This window comes from Mixophyes fleayi, chromosome 3, assembly GCF_038048845.1.
Source record: "Mixophyes fleayi isolate aMixFle1 chromosome 3, aMixFle1.hap1, whole genome shotgun sequence".
Taxonomy (NCBI): Eukaryota; Metazoa; Chordata; class Amphibia; order Anura; family Limnodynastidae; genus Mixophyes; species Mixophyes fleayi.
This window is the reverse complement of record NC_134404.1, coordinates 180988871-181011684: the sequence shown is the minus strand read 5'-3', so window position 1 is coordinate 181011684 and position 22814 is coordinate 180988871.

The window sequence follows — 22814 nt, the reverse complement described above, 5'->3', positions numbered from 1 at the left end:
ATCATAGGGAATAATATCCCAGAGAAACCAGTGTTCATATATAGGAAGGCACCCAATCTAAGAGATAAACTGGTGAGGACCCATTTGCATGAGGAGATAATAAAATCTACTAGAACCATCGGCTTCCACAGATGCAGGCTTTGCATGGCATGCAGGACATGCAGGCAAGAGCAGAATACGTTTTTGAAAGTGACAATAAATGGACAGAGATTCAAAATACACCAGTTTATCACCTGTCATTCGAAAAATGTGGAATATGCAATAGAGTGTAATTGCAGCAAAATGTACATAGGAAGAACCACCCGTCCGCTAAAAGTTTGTTTACATGAACATATATATAATATCAAAAGGGGCTTAGACACTCATTCTCTATCCCACCATTTTAAAACACATCCTTCATGTAAAGCGGAATATATAAAGAATTTTTGGGGGATATAGACAATAGATGAAAATTGGAGAAATAGAGATTTGCTGAGCCTCCTATCGAGGGCAGAAATTAAATTTATTTTCAAATTTAATACCATAATCCCTCAGGGACTTAATGCAGAATTCAAAATCAAATGGTTCCTGTGAGAAGTATTGCTTTGGGTTAGAGTGTAGCAATATGTATCATGAGAGTATCCATAATTATTATTTCCAGCATTCCCTGACTTTTGTGATTCTTGTATTGAGGGTATATTGTGTGCTCTTTTTTGTGACATCAGAATACGCTTCTTAAGTAAAGATTGTGTAGCGAATTTATGTATTTGTATTAGTTTTAAGATTGTAGCCGCTATATATGAATAGATAAATGATTCAGAAATAGAAATCTCTATTCGGTCCCATTCTTAGCATATTTGATGTTATTCGTTGCTATGAATGCGTTCCAGGGATGTAGAGAACCACTTCCGGGTTTTCGCATTCAGTAAGGGACGGACAGTCATGTGACACCTATTCCAAGCCTCACTTTCGAATCAAGATGTGCGGAAGTGAGGCTCCCGGCACACTATTTAAACCTGGAGCATCGGTGATAAGGTATCTTTGCCTTGATAAAGACTGTCTAACAGTTGAAATGCGTTGGCTATTTAAGGAACCGCCAGGTCACTTTGGAGCTGGGATCCATGGATTACACTTGATCACGCTGTTCCATATAGTAACTCCGGTAGGAGTCCACCTTTATATGTATAGAGGCATTGTTTTATTGTTTTAATGTTTTATTGCCACGGTCTCTATGAGAGGCAGATGTTTTTATTGGATGCTAATTTTGAGAATAAATAGGAGGTAATACACAAAAATCGCTTTTTTTCTTTTCTGTTGATCTTGTAGAAGTTCGTTAATCCGGGTTGAAGCTGACCATCACATCCGATATTTCTGAAGGCTTGATGTGATTTACTAATTTGTAAGCATATACCCAAAGTGTTTGGTGTGTGCTATGGTTATGGGATACACATTGGAACTATTCTGCACGGTTTCTTACAGTGAAAATAGACTTTGATTGGACTAGTTTATCTGTACTGTATTGCACGTTCTACCGTATGTTATCATAGGTCTCCCCCTTGTGTATCATCTCGTCAGGAGACCGTGATATCTGACTGATCTTTACCTATGTGTTTGAAGGAAGCGCCTATGTATGTATAAGTTGATTATTGTGTTTCCAGGCAGATGTAGTGTCAAGACAGAGCCGTACAAGGACAAGGAGTCAGATAAGCTGAGACACTTGTTGCTCTGACGCTGCTATAGTCTTAGAGTGAGTTTTATATACTTTGCAGAAAGACTATGCCATCTCCCAACCACAATCACGTGACCGCCCGAACCAGGAAGTGCTGAGTTCTACACAGAGGGAGAGGAATACAGCAGAACAGGAGTGTGGAACAGGTAAGTTCATATAGCTTCCCACTGGTTAAGTAGAGTCTGCATCATGATGATTTCTGAAACAATCAATTACCATCATCATCATCAACTTTTATATATGTAGTGATAGCAAATTCTACAGCACTTTATAATTGCGGACAAACACAGTAATAAACAACACTGGGTAATACAGACAAAGAGGTAAGAGGGCCTTGCTCGCAAGTTTACAATCTATGAGACAATGGGAGTTGGATACATGAAATTAAATCTACATACTGCATTTTGGTACAGCTAGTTTACAAAGGTAAAAGTGATTCATAAGCTATATGACCCAGTCACACAGCAATGTGGGTCAGGGGATCAGGGAGTTGTTGTCTTGTGTGAATTGTGTAAAAGGTGCTAATAGTGTTAATCTAACTATTCTTTATAGCAAATCTCTTTGTTGACACAAGGTCAGCTGCAATATGCAATTTATTCAAACTAATCCTAATAATCTTAGAAGCTGGGAAATACTGAACAGCAAAATTAAATTGGTTCATTAAGTGCCTCTATCTTCCTATATGCTTTCTGAAATGCCTCCTCCACTAAATCCCAGTCCAAACCTCTTTCAGGATTTTAGGTCATTTTTATAGGATTACTTGCCTGAACCAGAAATTCTTTATTCCTTATTATTTGTGATACAATCTCAAAAACTGTCTATAAGGAATCACTCTTTTGGTACTTGATTTTAGTTACAAGTCTATTTTTTGGAGGCTGATTTATAGATAAAAAAAACAATTGAATTGCAGTGAAGCTTGCAGCTAGATTTCATATTTACGTTGGCAACAACGATATAACATATAAATTGTGCAAATTCCCTATTGTGTAAGGCCTTACCATGAGGATATTATTGAATAAATCTAGCCTAAACTGGCAAGGATTAATTAATTGATGACTTGTACTGTAAACATTCTCCTTCTTCCATGTTAACAGAATCAGCTAACTAATTAGCACAGATGTAACTTGTTCTGAAATAACTTGATCTGAAATCAGCCTCACTATACCTTAGAATTCAGACTAGCGGGACAGACATGGGGGGGGGGCAGATGTGTGTTTTCTTCAATAAGTGTTTTTTCTCACAAAGGGCCTGAGTCATTAAGGAGAGCAAAGCAAAAAAATGAGTAACTTTGGAAACTTTTCACCTTGGCAAAACCATGTTGCTTTGGAGGTGGAGATAGGTTTAAAATGTCAGGACATATTTATAGTTGTGGTAGGGCATGTCCTAGATCAACTTTAAATTTCAGTGTAAAAATAAAGCTATCAAGTATTTGTGTGCTACATGAAAACGCAGCCAATATTTAACTTCATTACAAAATAATAAACTAATTTGTAGGGATGTGCACCGGCGACTTTTGAGGTCTCGTGTTTTGTGTTTTGGATCCGGATTTTCGTTATTTTTGGGGTTCGGATTTGTCTCGCAAAACACTTGACGAAAGGTCTCGGTTCGGATTTAAGGTTTTGGATTCGGATTTTTTTTGAAAAAAACATAAAAAGTTTAAAAATCAAGTTTTTGGGCTTATTTTCACTCCTAGGCTATTATTAACCTCAATAACATTCAATAACAAGCATTTCCACTAATTTACAGTGTATTCTGAACACCTCACAATATAGTTATTAGTCCAAAACGTTGGAACAAGGTATCTTTCTGGACTGCGTAGAGGAGTGGGTCACCACAATATATATTAAAAACCCTGAACTTTTATGATTCGCACCAATAAATGTACCTGGACTGCGTAGAGGAGTGGGTCACCACAATATATATTAAAAACCCTGAACTTTTATGAATCGCACCAATAAATGTACCTGGACTGCCTAGAGGAGTGGGTCACCACAATATATATAATAAGAAAACCATCAACTTGTATGATTCGCACCAATAAATGTACCTGGACTGCGTAGAGGAGTGGGTCACCACAATATATATTAAAAACCCTGAACTTTTATGAATCGCACCAATAAATGTACCTGGACTGCGTAGAGGAGTGGGTCACCACAATATATTAAAAACCCTGAACTTTTATGAATCGCACCAATAAATGTACCTGGACTGCGTAGAGGAGTGGGTCACCACAATATATTAAAAACCCTGAACTTTTATGATTCGCACCAATAAATGTACCTGGACTGCGTAGAGGAGTGGGCACTGGGCACCACAATAAAATATATAAAAAACCTTCAACAGGTCTGCATTACACTACACATACGGCTGCTCCTCCATCCTCTCCATCATATACATGTTGGAGTTTTAGCGTGTGACAACCTCTTGTTTTTGATAATGTCAGTGCATTTTGAATATTTTTCAATTTGCCCCACACCACTGAATGTACTTTATCTATGATACGCATCTATCTATCTTGACTGCGTAGTGTGGTGGCCCCGGTACACAATTTGGTACCGAGGCCACAATATAATTAAAAAACACTCCACGTGTCAGAATTCCACCAAACAAGTATCTGGACTGCGTAGTGGGGTGGCCCCGGTACCCAATTTGATACCGGGGCCACAATAAAATAAATACACCCTCAACTGGTCTGAATTCCACCAAACAAGTATCTGGACTGCGTAGTGGGGTGGCCCCGGTACCCAATTTGATACCGGGGCCACATTACCTCCTCCAATTTCCAAGTGTAGTGTTTATAACATCTTAACACTACACTAATTCTAGCACGTCAAAACCTCTTGTTTTAAATAATGACAGGGCATTTAACTTTTGATTTAATTTATTGAATTTGTTGGCATTTTCTTTTACTTTTTGAACATGGCAAACGACTGTTGAATGGTCACATAATGCCAAAAAAAAAGTTGCAAGATGGAATTGTCCTTGGGCCCTCCCACCCACCCTTATGTTGTTGAAATAGGACATGCACACTTTAACAAACCAATCATTTCAGCGACAGGGCCTACCAAACAACTGTGGCTGAAATGATTGGTTTGTTTGGGCCCCCACACCAATAAAACAATTCATCTCTCCCTGTACAAACTAAACAGGCTCTACTGAGGAAAGATGTCGTCCTTATCCTCAACCTCTGATTCCTCTCCCCCTACAGTGTGTACTTCCTCCTCCTCACACATTATCAATTCGTCCCCGCTGGACTCCACAACCACAGTCCCTCTGTACTGTCTGGAGGGCAGTGCTGTACTTCATTGAGGAATTGATTATTCATTTTTATAAACATCATTTTTTCAACGTTGTGAGGAAGCAACCTCCTTCGCCGCTCACTGACCAGGTTCCCCGCTGCACTAAAAACTCTTTCCGAGTACACACTGGAGGGGGGACAACTCAGTTAAAAAATAGAGCCAGTTTGTACAGGGGCTTCCAAACTGCCTTTTGAAGTTCTACCACGTCACTACCTCTAGTTAATTTAGATTGCAAGGCTTGTAAATATAAATACTTTGAAGATAAAAAAAAGCAGGCTGCACAGACTGTGGAGCTAGAAAGTGAAATTAAATGGACCACGTTACTTTGGTGGCTATCTATGCCCCCCCCCCCGCCCTACACTTGTAGTTGAATATAAATAAAGCAGCCTGCATAGACTGTAGAACTAGCAATTCAAATATACAAAGAAATGGACAAAGGCAGTTTGGTATCTGTCTGCATCAGATCCCCTCTCCACTAGGAGTAAAACAGAAAACTTTTCAGCCGTTATATAATCTAGAATATAAATAGAAATTGAGAAATGCAATTTGGTATCTGTCTGCATCATAATCATCAACATCCTCCTCAGCGCCAGCTACATCAATATCCTCCTCCCAGTGTACAACATTCACACCTTCATTAGCCAAATCTGTAACTGGACTGTGGGTGATCCTTCCAGCATATGCAGAGGGCGTGCTGCAAATGCTGGATGGAGTCACCTCTTCCCGTACAGTGATGGGAAGGTCAGGGTTCACAACCAACAACACCCTTGGACTCGCCTTGGGGATTTGTGATGTCATCTGTTTAGAAGGCAGAGTTCTTTGCTGTTTTGTTGTTGTTGCTGACAGCATAACTCTCTTAAATTTTTTGTAGGGGGGGGAGGAGGGCTTAGATCCTTGGGTGAAGCTGGACCACTAGTCATGAACACGGGACAGGGCCTAAGCCGTTCCTTGCCACTACTTGTCGTAATTGGCATATTGCCAACTTTACGTTTCTCCTCAGATGATTTTAAGTTTCTTTTTTTGCTGTTTTTTGAGAACTTGGGCTTTTTGGATTTTACATGCCCTGTACTAGGAGATTGGGCATCGTGCTTGCCAGACGACATTGATGGCATTTCATCGTCTATGTCATGACTAGTGGCAGCAGCTTCAGCATTAGGAGGAAGTGGGTCTTGATCTTTCCCTACTTTATCCTCCAAATTTTTGGTCTCCATTATATGTAGCACAAGATACTGCAGAATGTGTGAACTTGGTAATATTGCAGTACCAATGGACTTATACTGCTGGATTGGTTTTGCAAATTTGGTTATAATTATATTTTTTTTTTTTTAATTTTTAATTTTTTATTTTTTTTTACTTTTTTTTTATTTTTTAAAAACTTGGGAATAATGGGGAAATAACTATGCCCTTAGAAGCACAGAGCACAGGACACAGCACCACTGGACTGAACAGGACACGGCACAGGACCCAGCAGCACTACGGAACTCAGCAGGACAGAGCACAGGACACAGCACCAATGGACTGATACTGCAGAATGTGTGAACTTTGTAATATTGCAGTACCAATGGACTTATACTGCTGGATTGGTTTTGCAAATTTGGTTATAATTATATATATTTTTTTTAATTTTTAATTTTTTATTTTTTTTTACTTTTTTTTTATTTTTTAAAAACTTGGGAATAATGGGGAAATAACTATGCCCTTAGAAGCACAGAGCACAGGACACAGCACCACTGGACTGAACAGGACACGGCACAGGACCCAGCAGCACTACGGAACTCAGCAGGACAGAGCACAGGACACAGCACCACTGAACTGATACTGCAGAATGTGTGAACTTTGTAATATTGCAGTACCACTGGACTTTTACTGCTGAATGTGTGAACTTGGTAATATTGCAGTACCAATGGGCTTATACTGCAGGATTGGTTGTGCAAATTTTGTGGTAATTAAAAAAAATTAAATTAGTTTTTGGTATTTTTTTAAATAACTTTTTTTTATTTTTTTAAACACAGGGGAATATTGGGGAAATAACTATGCCCTTAGAAGCACAGAGCACAGGACACAGCACCACTGGACTGAACAGGACACGGCACAGGACCCAGCAGCACTACGGAACTCAGCAGGACAGAGCACAGGACACAGCACCAATGGACTGATACTGCAGAATGTGTGAACTTTGTAATATTGCAGTACCAATGGGCTTATACTGCAGGATTGGTTGTGCAAATTTTGTGGTAATTAAAAAAAATTAAATTAGTTTTTGGTATTTTTTTAAATAACTTTTTTTTATTTTTTTAAACACAGGGGAATATTGGGGAAATAACTATGCCCTTAGAAGCACAGAGCACAGGACACAGCACCACTGGACTGAACAGGACACAGCACAGGACCCAGCAGCACCACTGACCTCAGAAGGACAGAGCACAGCACACAGCACCACTGGACTGATACTGCAGAACACAGCACAGCACAGCACAGCACAGAACTAAACAGCACAGCACAGAACTAAACAGCACAGCACAGAACTAAACAGCACAGCACGAGATCTACCAGGACAGAGGACCACCTAACACACCCTCCCTCTACACTGATCAATGCCCGAGTGAAGATGGCGGCGACTAGCGGGGAATTTATAGGATCCGAGTATCGCGAGATCCGACAACGGGATTATGAGTCAGAGCCTCAGTTTCAGATTTGAATTTGGCGCCAATACCCGGATCTGTCTCGGATCCGACTCGGATCGGCAACGTTCGGGTGGGCTCGGATTTCATAAATCCGAGTGCGCTCATCCCTACTAATTTGGACCCTTTGCATTGTAACATGGTTTGTCCAGGATCAAATTTACACTTTTTTTGCCTTGCTCTCCTTAATTACTCAGGTCCAAAGTGTTTAGAAAATATAGTTAAAAACACAGTTAAACAAATGTTGAACAACATCTGAAGACATCCAGAAATAAACTACATCTGCTACATACTGACTCTACGCTTCTTCTCTAAGTGCACTGGACATTGCAACTAGGTATTTTTGTTTATTTCCATCATTTTCTTGCCCTTTATTCTTAAATTCTAATGTTTAGCAAATTGCTTTTCTTACTCTTCTTTAATGCCATTTTCTTTAAGACTATATCTTCCTTACCCTGTTCTACAACACACACCATTATACACATTGTCCCCTCACTATTCCACTCCGTTCTAGTTAACACTCATGAACTGTTTTCCTGTTTGTATTCAGTCACTATAACATCCTCATCTTGTCTCCAGAAAAAAGTCACACATTTTACAATAATCTTTCCTATTTTTCTCTATCTCTGCTTCTATTACCTGGTGATATCTTACCTAATCCAGCTCCCCCTCACTTATCCGATGCACATATATCATTTTCAGAACACTACTGAATTCCAGAAAACCTCAAACATATCGCCTGTCTCCCAACTCTTCCAAAGTCCTTTAACTGTGCCCTTTGGAATGCACACTCTAGGCCTGATGTAAAGTCTATCGCAATTCCAACTCATGAAACAGCAATTTTATCCAAGGATACATTTCAGTTTGCATTCAGATTGAGATGGATCTCCCCCTCACACCTCTCTGCGCTTAAAGAGGTGGAACAGGGAAGTTAGTGGGCGAGCCTAGCAATGTAAAGGTGTGATTATGCGCCTTACATGCTATGCTGAGTTGAAAGCAGCCGCAGATAAGTCTCTAGGATACATATCTTTTGTGGGTGCTTTCTACTTTGCAAATGACCTTGCTGTGTGCAAAAAAGAAGTAAAAAAATACATTTAAAAAAAAGGTGTGCAACCCCTCCCAAACAGGATAACCAACCCTTGTGCTGTTTTGGGGGAAGAAGCATTTTTTTTTCATTACATTCATTTATTTATCCATTTTTCTGCTTCACAGGGCCACACTGACACTTAAGTGTTTTATGCACACATGCCCAAAAGGCAAAAAGAAGTATGTTTGTGCAATTTGCATAGTATTCTGAGTAGCACAGATCTACAGATCAGTGCTACTTGGAATACTTGGTAAATTACAGGATGCAAATTACACTTATGATTTCAGAATAAATTGCACCCAACTCTACATCAGGGCCCCTGTTTGTAACAAACTTAACTACCTACACAATCTCATCCTCTCAAACAACCTCAACCTATAGAAACATGGCTTACACAATCAGACACTGCCTCAGCTGCAAACCTTTCACATGGCAGCCTCCATTTCACTCACACCTCCAGTTCTAGAAGCAGACAAGGAGGTGGGGTTGAACTACTTCGTTCCCCACATTGCACATTCACAATTCTTCCAAATATCCTGTAACACATCTTCACATCTTTTGTAGTATATGCTATTTGGACTTTTAATCTATTCTCTATGTGTTTTACTGTGATCTATCGCCCCTCTGGACAGCACCAACAATTTCTTGAACATTTCTCACTTCTTATCTTCTGACATCCCCACCATCATCATGGGTGATTTTAACATTGCTATTGATTATCCATGTTCCAATTCTGCCTCCAGGCTACTCTCTCTCCCAAAGGATCTTCTACTCATCGGGACGGCCACAGCCTTGCCCTTGTTTTCTCAAGAATATGCTTAGTTTTTGATTTCCTTAACACCCCCCTCCCCCCCTCTCAGATCATAACCTTATCAACTATAAGCTCTCCCCCAGTACATTAACCTTTCTACTGTCAAATTCTACCAAGCTTTCTCATACCTGCAGGAATCTTAACTCTATTAATTTTCAACTGTTTTCCACCTCTCTAGCACTTTATCTCCCCAATTTTTACATTCCCCTCCCCTGATATGGCAGGATCTCATCATCACCAAACCCTAATAACAACCCTTGATCAAGTGGCTCCATCAACTTTTCATGCTCTATGTCGACTTCGATGTCAGTCATGAATCTTGTACCGCTATTGATTTCCTCACATATACTGCTATCTACCACTACTATTATTATGCTCTGGACACTGCTAAACAAACATACTTCTAATCTCTCACCTCTGCTGAGTTTTCTAACCCCAAATGTCTTTTTAAAACATTTAAATATCCTCTCAACCCTCGCACTCCAAGCCCTCCAACTACTATAAGTGCCCAAGATCTTGCTTCCTACTTCAAGAACAAGATTGATAAGATCCGACTTGAAATTGAATCATCTTACTCTACAAGCAATGAGCTCAATTCCTTCCCAGCACTCACTCAACTCATATGCTTTCTTTTCTCACACAACCTTTTGTTCCATCTTCAGTCAGACTGTGGTTCCCAACACTGCACAAAGACTAAAATTGCCAATGATTTGATTAATGCTAAATCTAAAGGCTATTGCTCGCTTCTAAGTCTCCTGGATCTCTCAGCTATATTTGACACTGTTGACTACTCTATTTTCATACAAATACTACAATCATTAACAGTGGTTGAAGTGGACATTTAGAAGTGGTGCTGTGGAAATTTACAAATGGTGGTATGAAATATGTAATGGAAATGTAAGTGAATGGAATTTGATATTTTTATATTGAATGCAGTAGGAGAAGTGGCGGTAAGGCATACCACCATATAAACAACCACTTCGACCACTGTCCTATCCTGAATCTCATTTTACCTAATTGCTCTTTCAGTGTTAATTTCTCTGGATCCACCTCTGCTCTACTTCTGTTATCAGTTGGAGTACCACAAGGCTCATTACTAGGTCCTCTGCTGTTTGTTCTATACCACTTCTCTTGGAAATCTATAGTTCCTTTGGATTTCGGTATCTTCTCTATGCAGATAATACTCAAATTTATCTATCCTCTTGTGATCTCTCATTCATCTGTGTTGTTCTGCATTATTGACTGTATTTCTGCTATGTCATCTTGGATGTCCTCTCGCCAACTCAAACTTGATCTTTCAATAACTGAGTTAATAATATTTCCAGCCACCAACTGAAGTTACATACCTGACATTTTTACTTCTGTTGACAACATGACAATAAACCCTACCCCGCAAGCTCGCTACCTAGGTGTGATCGTTGACTAAGAAAAGTCCTTTCTTCCCCACATCGACAGTAAAAAAAAAGTTACATACATCTTCAAAACATTTCCAAAATACGCACATATCTTGCAAAAAACACTTCAAAAACGAATTCATGCACTCATCATCTCCTGCATTGACTATTGCAGTTCCCTCTTTACTAGTGTTCCTCCAATCAGACTCTCACCCTTACAATCTATTTTGCGTGCATCAACTAGATTGATTTTCCTTGATCCACTCTATCAGTCGCTATATTGAGGTTGTCTGTTTTTCACCGAATCCAATATAAAATACTTCTAATAACATATGAGGCAATCAACAAAATTGCACCAGCATACATCTCCTCACTTGCCTCAAAAAATCTCCCAACCAGACACTTCCATTCTGCACAATATCTGCGTCTCCCATCCACATTCATTACTTGCTCCAATTCCCGGTTACAGAACTTTTTTGGGCTGCACCCACTTTTTGGAATACACTTCCTCGCACAATAAGACTTTCCTCTAGTCTTCAAACCTTCGAGCATTCTCTGAAAACCCACCTCTTCAGGCAAGCTTATAAAATTCACAGAAATTTAACCCAGCACACTGCTATAGCCAGCAAAAGACCTGCCATTTCTACTGTAGATAAACATGCAAAAGTCTTAGTTGCACACATTTGCAAATGTATGTTAAAGCCACTTGCCACTCCACGGCGCTTTTGCTAATGGGGTGGTCCTAACTTTAAACAATGAGAGTCCCATATAATTGAGCCATACATATGTGTTTTTAAATTGAGAGCTAACTTACCATTGAGGTACCCCAGAAGCCTCCAAACAGCAATTCAGCGCCAGTACTCCCCCTCAGCTGCTGACACCAATATGCCTCTCTGACAAATACAGAAGTGGAAGTTGCTCAATCAATTTATAGGCTTATAGCAAGTGCTTGATAGGGTGGGGTTATCCTAAAAGGAGCAAACACACAGAAGATTCCCCCAGCACACTGCTATAGCCAGCAAAAGACCTGCCATTTCTACTGTAGATAAAAATGCAAAAGTCTTAGTTGCACACATTTGCAATGTATGTTAAAGCCACCAGCCACTCCACGGCGCTATTGCTAATAGAGTGGTCCTAACTCTAAACAATGAGAGTCCCATATATTTGGGCCACACAGATGTGTTTTTAAATTGAGAGCTAACTTACCAAAGAGGTACCCCAGAAGCCTCCAAACAGCAATTCAGCATCAGTAGTCCCCCTCAGCTGCTGACACCAACATGCCTCTCTGACAAATACAGAAGTGGAAGTTGCTCAATAAATTTATAGGCTCATAGCAGGTGCTTGAAATGGTGGGGTTATCCTAAAAGGAACAAACACACAGAAGATTGCAGGGTCAGCCTCCATGCTCATACCAGACTAACAACTCAATGCACTGTCAACTATTTTGATCTTTCATCTAATTTCTTAAGAGCATCTCCAACTTTTCCCACTATGACTGGATTCAAGAACCTCCCACTTGGAACTCAGGCTCACTTCGGCACTCAAAACTCAGCAATGAATATCGGTCATCACTGCTACAGTGAAATGAGAATGCTGACTTGTATCTTGAAGGAAAGCTCTCTAATCCCAAAGGCTAGAAGGGGTTAGGAGAGGAGTCTCTCCCTTTACCAAGGACCATAATGGGTATTTTTATATTCTGGTTCCATCACTACACTTAGTTATGCCCATGAGGCAGTACCTCCATTCATATGTCACCCCAGGGAGTCATTCACTCATCTGCAACTCATCAATCATTTGCTATACTTGAAAAATTATCAGGTTTATGTCTGCCAAATAGTTTCCTTTCAGGACCTTAAATGTCCTTTGCAAAGTGACTTAACGTTTTCATAGGTTCTTGCCCACATACCAGTGTTTCCTACGATCTTGTTTTTGCTTGACTGCTGTTACACTTCTGTTCCAAAACTAGATCCTTGCAATGACAGCTGTGGAGCCAGAAGCATGATGAAAACATAAAAACTATTTACAGCAAGAACATAATCCAGGTAATGCAAGTTAAACACAGACCAGGTAATGCTTGGTAAATAAACAAATATCCAGGTGTGGTAGGAAAACAAGTAAATGGTAATGAAAACAACACAGCAGGTACAGGTAAGTTAGCTGAACAAAGATTAACAGAGAGGGCCATGAATTCACAGAAAGTGTGAGTTTGCAGTGTGTCCAAGCAAAGGATAGAGTGGTTACTGAACAGCAGGTACAGGCAAAAGCAAGGATTTAATAGGAACAGAATGTTGTAATGCAGATACTCCAAAGGAAATACAAACAATGACCAGCAAGGTGCCTTGTAGAAATAAATAATCATTGACACAGATGTGGTAATTAGCAAGGAGCAGAAGATTAACTCCTGCCATTGAGGGTAAAATGTTTAAAGGTAGAACAGCAGCACCTCTGGTGGCATAGAGGTATTACAGCCAGACACAAAACAAGAGCAGAGACTTAACACAGAATCCTAACAACTACACTGTGCATTACACAAAAAAACTGGGTACCCCCGAAAACGTGTTCATCCAGGAGTGACGCATTAAGTGTTTTGTGTTGCATTCTCTAGACCTAACCCAACCATTCCACAGAGAGGAATGAAATAATACATTACCAACTCTATTTATAGATCATACATTCAATAAACTGTAAACTGCATAATTTACAAGAAAGAGCAGAAAACTATGGTACTGCATGGTGAAGCAAATACTATATCATTGGAACTTCACACCATTGCATATTGGCGAATGAAATTTAGTGTGCATTAAATTTCACTAAAATTTTGATCATCTAGAATAAAACAGTATACAGTCATTGGCCTAGCTGGTGACTCCTAATACTCTTATTAATATGAAAATGAATACATGATCCGAGAAATTATATTTAATGCAAAATGCATAAGTCTCATAAAAACAGATTGTGACATCATTCATTTTCTTTTATTTTCATTGTCCCATACATAAATAGATTTGCATTTAAAGATAATGCCTTTTACAGAGAAACTATTGTATATTTACAAAACTTGATAGGTTAGCTGGGAAGAATAGGGCTTGTTTAATGGATAGTAATACAAGTCACAATTATGAAGTGGAAGCAGCATCAGAACTGCTAAAAGAATATTTTATTTTGAAAAAAGAGGGGGTAGCAGAGGACATTTCACATTTTTCAATTTTTACAATACATTCATTGCCTAAAGTTTTGAGAATGACACAAATATTATTTTTTACAAAGTCTGTTACCTCAGTTTTTAGGATGGCAATTTGCATATACTTCAGAATGTCATGAAGAGTGATTAGATGAATTGCAGTTAATTTCAAAGTCCCTCTTTGCCATGACAATGAACTTTATATCAAAAATAACATTTCCACTTAATTTCAGCCCTGCCACAAAAGGACCAACTGACATCAGGTCAGTGATTTCCTCGTTAACACAGGAAACAGTGTCGATGAGGACAAGACTGGAGATCAATCTGTCATGCTGATTGAGTTAGAATAACAGACTGGAAGCTTTAAAAGGAGGGTGGTGTTTGAAATCATTGTTCTTCCTCTATTAACCATGGTTATCTGCAAGAAAACATGTGCAGTCATTATTGCTTTGCAGAAAAAAGGCTTCACAGGCAAGGATATTGCTGCCAGTAAGACTGCACTTAAATCAACCATTTATCAGATCATCAAAAACTTCAAGGAGAGGTTCAATAGTTGTGAAGAAGGCTTCAGGGCGCCCAAGAACATCCAGCAAGCACCAGGTCCATTTCCTAAAGTTGATTCAGCTGTGGTATCAGGACACCACCAGTGCAGAGCTTGCTCAGGAATGGCAGCAGGCAGGTGTGAGTACATGTGCACGCACAGTCAGGTGAAGACTTTTGGAGGATGACCTGGGGGTAAATGTATCAAGCTGAGAGTTCTCCGGCGGGTTTGAAAAGAGGAGATGTTGCCTATAGCAATCAATCAGATTCTAGCTATCATTTTGTAGAATGTACTAAATAAATGATAGCTAGAATCTGATTGGTTTTTCAAACCCGCCGGAAAACTCTTGCTTGATACATTTACCCCCTGGTGTCAAGAAGGCCAGCAAAGAAGCCACTTCTCTCCAGGAAAAACATCAGGGACAGACTGATATTCTGCAAAATGTACAGGGATTGGTCTGCTGAGGACTAGGGTAAAGTCATTTTCTCTGATGAATCCCCTTTCAGAATGTTTGGGGCATCTGGAAAAATGCTTAATCTCATTGAGAACTTGTGGTCAATCCTCAAGAGGCGGGTGGACAAACAAAAACAAACTCCAAGCATTGATTAGACAAGAATGGGTGGCCATCAGTCAGTATGTGGTCCAGAAGTTAATTGACAGCATGTCACGGCTAATTGCAAAGGTCTTCTAAAAGAAGGGTTAACACTGCAAATAGTGACTCTTTGCATAAACTTAATGTAATTGTCAATAAAAGCCTTTGACACTTAGGAAATGCTTGTAATTTTACTTCCGTTTACCATAGCAACATGTGACAAAAATGTCTAAAAACACTGAAGCAGCAAACTTTGTGAAAACCAATACTTGTGTCATTCTCAAAACTTTTTGGCAATGATTGTACAAAATAATATAGTTATCACCACTTGTAAATGGCTCAATATTTTTTAACTACTTTCTTTGCTGCATGTAAACACATAGTATAAAGTATGTACATAATACTATGTAAGCAAAACATTCTTTCTACATCAATTCATAATGAATTTGTTTTTTATGCCATAAACCTATTACTGTATAGGGTTTTAAAATAGAAACATTTGCATGAAAAAAATGTACTGTCACTGTATTTTTCGATATTGTAAATGATTTAAGTTGTGTAGCTATTTTATTTTCATATGTAATGCACACTTTCCTTTTCTGTTGAGTAAAATAATTGACCAGCTCTTGGCTCTTGACAACAGCTTTATTGATAGGTAATGGTGTCTAAGTGGATTGATGTTTACAAAGCATGTCAAACAGCTATACAAAATAGAGTAAAATCCTCACGAAAAGATGACATTCATGTGTTTTTCAGCAAGCAAGGAGACAGGCTATTTCCACACAAAGTCAAATAAGACATGAAAGATCACACCTTAGAAATGAGGGATATGAAATCCAGTAGGTGGAACGAAATCTCTGCTTATTATCAGGGTTGTATTTACAGTTTAATACTGCCCTAGACATAGTGAGCAAACATCACTTAAATTAATGCTTGTTCACCCCATTTATTCATGCCCTGTAACCAAAAAAAATTTACCATTACTTTTACTGGAAAAAACAGATGTTTGGTAAAGATCAAGTGGGGGGGAAAAATTTTAAATAATTAAATTGCATTAAACCATTTCTATGCTTAACCCTCAACAATGCTGTTCGAGACTTGTGTCTAGTTTGCCAAAATGGTCAACACAGACTTGCTTTTTAAAACAAACTGATCACCTTCTGAAAGGTGATGCAGAATTTTTCTTGCTAACCTTGTACAATTAGAGTATTTATATCTATTTTAATGAAAGCTGATGCACTATACTTTAAAGTGAAAAGCTATGAAGAAAGTTTTGCTTCCATTATCTATTTATATTAATTTGGCTACTTACAGTACAGAGGCAAGGAATGTTCAGAGCACGTTTTTGCAATTTAAGGCAGCAAAGTGAGTTTTTTTCCACTTAAATCATGGTGGCAAGATATAAAAACAATATTGGTAATTACTATTTTTCCTTGGGTTGTTTCTTCAGATTGCTATTAATGATTTATAATTCTGAAGTTTCCACAGTGTCATGTGACTACTATAGCAACAACAGTCACATGGCACAAGATAAAAAAAAGTGTATAAAATCACAAGATCTTTCAAAATTCAATCTTTTAGCATAATCCCTCGAACGCAGGTAATGTATAGTCAGATATATTGTAGGCAGACTTTATATGAAAATGTCTGTCATAATGTGGAGGTGATTTACAAATGACACAATATCTACTGCGCTTTGCAAAACTATCTTTGGCTCCACCTTGTGTTTCTGTTTGTGCAAGAGTGCCTAGATCTCTTCCAAAGCTCTTGGTTTTATGGAACAAGATGGTGGCATATGTGAAGAAGCAGAAGTTTGTACAGCAGATGGGAGGAGTTAGGCAGAGTGAAGATGCTCCTAGCTAAGTATAGAATATATGCACCAGTGGACCTTGTTTTGTACAGAAATAAGATTTTGTTTGTAGAGCAAGAAAATTGATTTGAGATAAAGAAGTGGTGAGGTGACATCTTTGGGAACATTTCTTGCTCTGCAGTTGTGTGCAAGGCTGTTTCTATTGCTTAAAAGGACAGAAAATTTTCTCCAGCACAGAACTATGGTCTTTGGGTCTCATCTTATATGAGATCCAAAGAACACAGTTTTTATGGGACTTGTGTTGCACAAATCTCCACACACAAAATTGGCATCTGACAGTCCCCATATTCCTTCACTTTTTTGATTAATTCAAACTATAAATGAATCTTAATATATATTAGGTTTAAAAAAACAGAAGAGTTTTATTTTATGTTGCATTTTAGCTACTTTAATGAAAGGAGTGGAACTAAAATCTTTTGGAAATACCCATCAGATTATAAGACCCCTTGAACTTCTTCACAGTTTTTCACCCTTAGCAGTCCCCTTTCTTGTACAACACTATGGGCCTAATTCATCTTAGAGCACAGCCTGTGCACAACTTGCTTTTGAAAAACGAGCAGGATACTTGAGCGTGTTTCTGACCGTATTCAAATACAAGTGGATAAGATATGTGTTCATTTGAATCTGGGTATAGTTAGACAGACAGTACAGAGTTCAGGATACACACATGCATATGTGCAATATAAAGGCACATCAGAATGCATGCACAATAAAAATATTTTATAAAATAAATTAACAGCTCTTGATGCTAGAATCATTAATAAAAATATTTGTAAAAAAATATTTTTTAACTGTAAATACATAAATCAGGATGTCCTTAATGCATACTGTACAAAGAATCCATATATGTAGTTAATATTCCCTGCATACACATTTTCTTTGCTATCTAGTGGCCTGAATATGTGTAGTTTTTAATACAAAGACTATGCCATGACAGTCAACCCAGTCAGTTGGCACTTACACCTGCTCTGTAGCTGGTGAAACTGATACAGCCAAAAAAATTTAACTTCCAGAGACCCAGACCTTGAATCGGTAGTATCTGCATTGAGATGCCCTCGGCACGCCCTTACTATATATTGCCTACTTTCATCAGCCCCTTCACTTCCCCATTCCGCCCTTTAAGTCATAGGCAGTTGTAAGTTTTATTTGTGTTCAGACATGAATTGCATGCAATTGCGTTCATTGGCATAAAGTCTGCTCCTGAGCATGTGCAGAGCGATTTTATATCCAATTTCATCATCATGAACATTTATTAATACTAGGGAAACACGGTGATAACCGCCTTAAATTAAGCTGAAATGTAATCACTAAATTACGTTATTAACAGAATTAAATAACTTTTTTATACACTACATTACATGTAGAAATATTAACAAGGAAGTATAATGAATAAATAATTATATATTATAAGGTGTTCACTTGCTTGTTGAGTATCGAAAATATAAAGTTTGGCGTAACTTGGAGTGACTGCAGTATCTGGATGCAAGCTTCCTATTAAGTGATGTACAGCACCATGTATTTTAAAGGTATATGGTCTGTGGCCATATAACTCAGCAGTATTAGCTTAGCAAGATGTGAAGGCAAATGCAGAGTTGTAACTGAGAATATTATGGAGATAATGAGTACATAATTTGAGGCTATTTGTCATAAAAGGTTCTGCTAAATATGGTGAAACAACCACATTGGGAACCAAAACCTTTCTATTGTGACAGCAGACTGAAAAATGGCCATTAATCTCTTTCATCAAAAAGTGTAGAGCACCACAGTTCAGTAGTTCAGTAGTACTGTGGAAAATGCAAGTGGTGCATCAGTTGTTTTTATATGTTGATTGTGATGATAATATTCTTGAATGTAAGATCTTTGAACTGCTCTGGCTACCTGTAAAGGTTCAACCACAGTGACGTTCTTAAGGGTGGCCTCTTGGCATGTTTGTTGTAAACAAAGTGAGGATAAGTGAATAATGAAATAACACAGCAGTCCGTGATTGAGGTCTCCGTAAAATACGCTGATATATGTGGTTGCAAATAACTGTCACAGTTTCCAGACCATCCAGTAGGTCATGTTTCAGGTCACCCAGCAGGGCTAAAAATAACTATTACAGTTCCTAGATCACCCAGCAGATCACCTGTTCTACGTCACCTAGCAGGTGCACACGTAAAGTTCATTAACTGTCACATTTTCCAGAGCAATTAGCAGGCGCATAGGTGTATTGCCAACTGTAGCATTTTCCTGAGGACAGTGGTAATGTAAAGTTGTAAATAGCAGGCAGACAATTGCAGCACAAATATTTTTCAGCAAATCTACAGGCCAAGACCTTTAATTTGTGACCGTTCTGACAACGGCATTATAGAAATAAGGCACTCATAAAAGTCATACTTATGCTTTTAATATATAGATAAAGCCAACATATTCTGTAGTGCTTTACAATTGAAAACAAACTCAGTAATAAAACAATACTGCATAATACAGACAGACAGAGTGGTAAGAGGGCCCTGCTCACAAGCTGACTTACATATAAACATGAATCAGGTTCTATATGTTTCAAATATTTAGTTGCCCCCAGGAATTTACCTATAGTAGTAGGAGCTTATTAACTTCACAGTATTTGAGGTGATGGGCAGAACACACTTGGAGACCAGCAGGCACATTATAACAGTGGGAAGATAGTAACACAGGTTATCCGGCAAGGGATTCCAAGTTATGGACATGGCAATTAGCAAGTTCAAGAAGACAATGTTCAGGGTTTGGTAGCAGTTCAAACAGAATTGTAAGGTTGGCAGAAGTCAGATCAAGCAGCAGTCAAAGGCAGATTCCAGATAACAGGCTAAGGTCAAAAAGCAGGTGGCAGACAAGGCAAGGTCCAATAAGCAATCAGGGTCACAATGCAGAATTAGTAGTAAGCATAGAGATCAGCACACTGGTTCGGACTATGCTATCACCAGCACAGAAAGTAGGGAGAGGGAGAAGCCAATAAGATTAAGGCACTCCCATGCTACTAAATTACCCTGCTCACTTTTGAAAGCAGCTACTTAGCCATTTTCTGTGAATATTGTATGCGCTTTGTTAATGACCTCCAGTGTGTTGAATTTATAGTGCAAAATGATAATAGTTTTTTGAATTATAACATTTTCTACCCTCAAACTTCAACAAGATTGTTGGATTTTTCTTAAACCACCTGTGCAGAGCAATGGTTCTAATATTTCAAAACACAAGCAAAAGGTAGCAGAAACACCCCTCTGTCAAATACTAGTCATGCACACAATTGCACATAGAACCCAGGGACAAACCTAAAATATCTGCGGGGAAAAAAGCGAAGAAAAAAAGCACTTGCTGCAATAACAATAAAATATTAGAAAAGTGCAATATATATAAATATACTATTGTGTGTTAAATAAGAAAAAATGAGGCATAAACCAAGCTGTACATTAAATACCCTCATTAATATTAGCTTCCTTTAAATAAATCAGTCTTGACAATATTACCAAAATAATATAATATTATACCTTGTAAAGTAATACAACACAATTAATACTAATCTCCACTTTCAAATAAATAAATAAAAATTACAATTAGTGTTACAGTTACTCAGCTATTGCTTTGCATCTCTCTCAGCAGCCAAGAAATTGCAGAATGTCAGAAGTAATTTAATTTAAATGCATTTTTCTTTTTCCAAACATCACAGAAACACTAGAACCAAAGTGAAAACAATCACAGTGTATTTTGTGGAAGCCAAAATGCATTAAAACATAGATAGATACACGCAAAATGGCTGTTGGACCACAGACTGTTATAGTTTTCTCTAATGCAGATTGGAGGAGGTGGTTCCTAGAAGCTGTCGCCTCCTTCTAAACCCTAAACCTCACCTGTGAAAAATAGTCACCTGTGAAGAATAATACCTTGGAAAGGTATGTAGGGTAAAGGTCCAAGGGAGGGCTTAACTTAATGGATAGAGATATGGGTGGCCTGCTCAGCAGGAAGCAGAGATGTATAACATTAAAGGGAAGGTGATTCAATTTATGAATACAGATACAGCCAGGGTGTCCAGACCTGATGACATATACCCTCCTAATCATGCAGATGGTAAGTACTCCCTTACATATAGGCAATGAACCAGAAGTCTGACAGAAGAGAAATGCAGAGGGAGGTCACACTGTTTCCAAGTCTTGGCAATCAGGCATCTGGCAGAGACAGGGATATAAGAAACTAGTATTGATGATTGTTTATCTATGTCTTGGAGTGTATAACAGAGAAGGAATGACCATGGGTCCTTTTGGACAGGGCACGCAAAAGAGTGAGAAGAGGAGGGCTCTGACTCTATCCCAGAAGGAGGATATTTTTGGGAATGACCACCACATATGTATAACTTGGTGGCTGCATCCACACCAACAGGCTGAGGTGATGGAGGGTTACATCTTGGCAAACTTGTCAGGAGTGACGTATCATCATTAGTAAACATTGTATGTGTTCTCTTTAGTTAGAGTATAAAATGAATTGGTGGCTACTTTTTCTCTGATGGTTTTCAAATAGCTTTACTTGGGGGAAGGGGATGCAGGTCCCTCTCCCAGTCCCTCTCATGTCTGCTCCCAGGAGTTGCATCCAGTGCAATACTACATATAGGGGAAATCATGCCTCTTTGAAGAGTCAAGGAAATTCCCAACTTTTCAAATAAAGAGGCAAGCAAGGGGAGCCCCTGTACCTCCAGAGAGATCACACAAAATGATGTAGCTGAAAATACTCTAAAAATTTCTTGATGTCAGGAAATTTGGTTCTCAGGTCTACCAAGGTTAGAAAAGTTCCTTGATGTAAAAGGTCACCAGCAAACCATGCTCCCACTTGAATCCATGCTCTGGAGATGGAAGTAAGAAGGCCCTGGGTAAAACCCGGATTACCCCAAAGAGGTAAATTGTAGTGGAAGGATGGCTGGATATCAAAGGGTTTTTTTTTAAATCTCCAAGAACTTAGCAGAGATATTCAGTGTTAGATAAAGTTTGACAAGTGGCAATCTAGACTGTTTAGGCAGTTCCTTGATACAATATGACAGACATTTGAGCATTAGATAATTAGACTCAATGTCCACCCATGATAAGGACAACGGAGGGGCAAAAGAGGCTACAATTTGGCTCAAGTGGGAAACTCAATAATACATCTTTAGGTCTGGGAAGCCTTCTTTCATATGTCATAGATTTCCTTAGAAGTGACAGTTTGGTCCGGGAAGACTTGTCTTCCAGACGAACTTTGCTAAGCATTTCTGAATGGAAGTAGACTTGGATAATGGAAACTAGATGGGAATGGTATGGAAGTAATAGAAGTAATGGACAGTGATGATCCTGTCCAGAAGCGCAATGATTAGTGTTTCCAGCTCTGATCTGATTTTAGTGAAGAGACCCAGATAATTCTCCTGGTAGAGAGAGTCGGAGTTGGTGATATATACATTGAGGTAATTGAGAGGTGATGATTTCACCCTCTTGGTTAGGGGGGTTGAGCAGAATAGCTTCCGACTTTGTGATATTGCTTTTATAGTATATTAACATAATGAGTAAGAATCTTGAACAGGCTGGGAAGAGAAATTCTCGACCATTGGAGGGTTAGAAAGACGATGTTCATGAATAAAGATAACCTGTTTCAAGATTCCGTATCCACTTACACCTTG